This window comes from Gymnoscopelus braueri (genome assembly GCF_963280865.1).
Source record: "Gymnoscopelus braueri genome assembly, chromosome: 20".
Lineage (NCBI taxonomy): Eukaryota > Metazoa > Chordata > Actinopteri > Myctophiformes > Myctophidae > Gymnoscopelus > Gymnoscopelus braueri.
Genome location: NC_137622.1, coordinates 6,121,348 through 6,123,847, shown reverse-complemented (window position 1 = coordinate 6,123,847; position 2,500 = coordinate 6,121,348).

Below are 2,500 nucleotides of genomic sequence, written 5' to 3'. Positions count from 1 at the left end.
ATCACTTGCACACTTTCACTTAATTAATGTAATCAATAATAATTACCTTAAACATTTTTTGTTGCATTTAATTATTGTTTCAAGGCTAATGATTAGCGGTCCTCCTAATTATCTGAATGTGTCTGTATCCCCTCTTAGCGTGGGATCGGAACAGAGACAGTTATTTATATTTTTTGGGGATATTTTTGGGGGCTTTTCTGCCTTTCATTGAGAGTTTACAGTGTAGATGGACATGAAACAGGGAGAGAGAGATGGTTGAGAGACATGCCGTAAAGATCGTCGGGAACAGGACTCGAACCTGCGATGCACTGTCAGGCTACTTTACAGCCTAGGTGCCCGGACCGGCCACAGAGACTGTTCTCTGCCTATACTCTCGCCATGCCTTTCGACCTGGCGGAGACAATAAAAGCAAGTACTGCAATGTATACATACACATGCATACAAACAGATGATGTAGGCAAATTCTAATAAAAAGCAATGAGCTGATGACTGTAATGTAGTGCTTTGGTTCAGACTAGACGATGTCAAAGGCTGAGGCAAAAAAAAGTGTGTTTTTAGTTTATTCTTGAATATGTTGACTGAGCTAGACAGTGGGATGTGGATGGGGAGATGATTCCAGAGGCAAGGGGCTCGATAGCATCCTTCCTCGTCCCACTGCTGTCAGCACTCACAGGTCACTCCGGTTTTCATTAACCCATTGAGACCGGGAACACATCTGTGTGTCATTTTAAGATGTCTTTGGCTATTCAAAAATAGCAGATCCACAAGCTCATAGCGCGGCACTCGGTGCCACGCTATGAGCTTGTAGATCTGCTATTTTTGAATAGCCAAAGAAATCTGAAATGATTTGGCTGGTTGACTGGTTAGCTTGATGACTGGTTGGTTGGCTGGTTGACTGGTTAGCTGGTTGACTGATTGGTTAGCTGGTTGACTGGTTGGTTAGCTGGTTGACTGGTTGACTGGGTTAGTTGGTTGACAGGGTTAGCTGGTTGACTGGTTAGCTGGATGACTGGTTAGCTGGTTGACTGGTTAACTAGCCTGGTTCCAGACGAATCTGCTATTGCAAAGAAAAACTTGCCCTTGGCAGATTAGGTCTGGCCCCTCTCAATAGATATGTTATTTCTCTCCCTCCGAAGTTGTGAGGGACCAATCAGAGCCCAGTATGCAAATGTATGGCGGGTTTATCACCAGAGGATTTTTATTAATTTGCCTATCAGAAATGCAGGTTCCACACGATTCCAGACTAATATCTACGCAGTGATATTAGTCTGGCCATGCCAGGCTACTGGTTAACTGGTTGACTGGATTAGCTGGTTGACTGGTTAGCTGGTTGACTGGTTAGCTGGTTGACTGGTTAGCTGGTTGACTGGTTAACTGGTTGACTGGTTGGTTGGTTGGTTGGCTGGCTGGAACAGCCTGACAAGCAGGGCCACAGGAAAAAAGAAAATAAAGGCTGAATTTAATGATGTGAAGGACAATTATTGTAGGCTATGTCTAATTGTCTATGGAGACTGAAGCTAATTGAATAAGTTGTGCGTTTGTTCATGATGCTGCCCTCTAGTCCCATCAGTGAGGAGGATCTACCAAGAGACTCCCATGAACTTCTTTTCCCCACTTTTTTAATCACATTCTCTCTCTCTCTCTCTCTCTCTCTCTCTCTCTCTCTCTCTCTCTCTCTCCTATTGCTCTATTATAATAAGCAGTGAACTTAATTAATTTAATAGGGTCAGGAGTTATTAGCACCTCTCTGAAACACTTCATTACCGGCAGGAAGTAACACCTTCCTTTTATCTAGTCTTCTTATCAGTTCAGATTATTTTTAAAGGTTCCCCTGGCATGTTTGGTGTCCTAAATGAGATTTCATTTATTTTCTCTTCCTTTCTCTCTTCTTTTTTTTTTAGCTAGTCTACATGGCCTCCACCCAGCATAAGGAGTCTACCATTTGATTTGACTCAGGATGTGATTTCACTAAATAATAATAGAATAAAAACAATGTGCCCTTTCAATAAAGGATTAGGGGTTTCTCTTCCCAGTGATACATGCAAATGAATGATTTTGCCGCACTCCAAAAGCGTATTTATCAAATCATTACTATCCCACTACTCACCATCATTTTGTGTTGCTTGGACACTCCTAGTCCATTACAGTTAACCAACTACTGTGTACTTAATTGACCAAAGTCCTCCAAGAGTCTAAACTAGGCCCCCTTTTTTCTCTGTACAACACATATCTCACAAGGCGTTGGGACGCCGTGAGCTTGTCGAGCGCCTATTTCCGCAGAGCGTTCGCTGGGGTTCGAGTGGTTCAACCCATTAAGACCGGGAACGCATCTGTGTAACCACTTTAACCATTATCTTATACTTTGGCTATTAAAAAATAGCAGATCTACAAGCTCATAGCACGGCACCGAGTGCCGCGCTACGAGCTTGTAGATCTGCTATTTTTGAATAGCCAAATATTTTGCAAAAATCGTTGAATATATTTATTTTTTAAAGCGAAC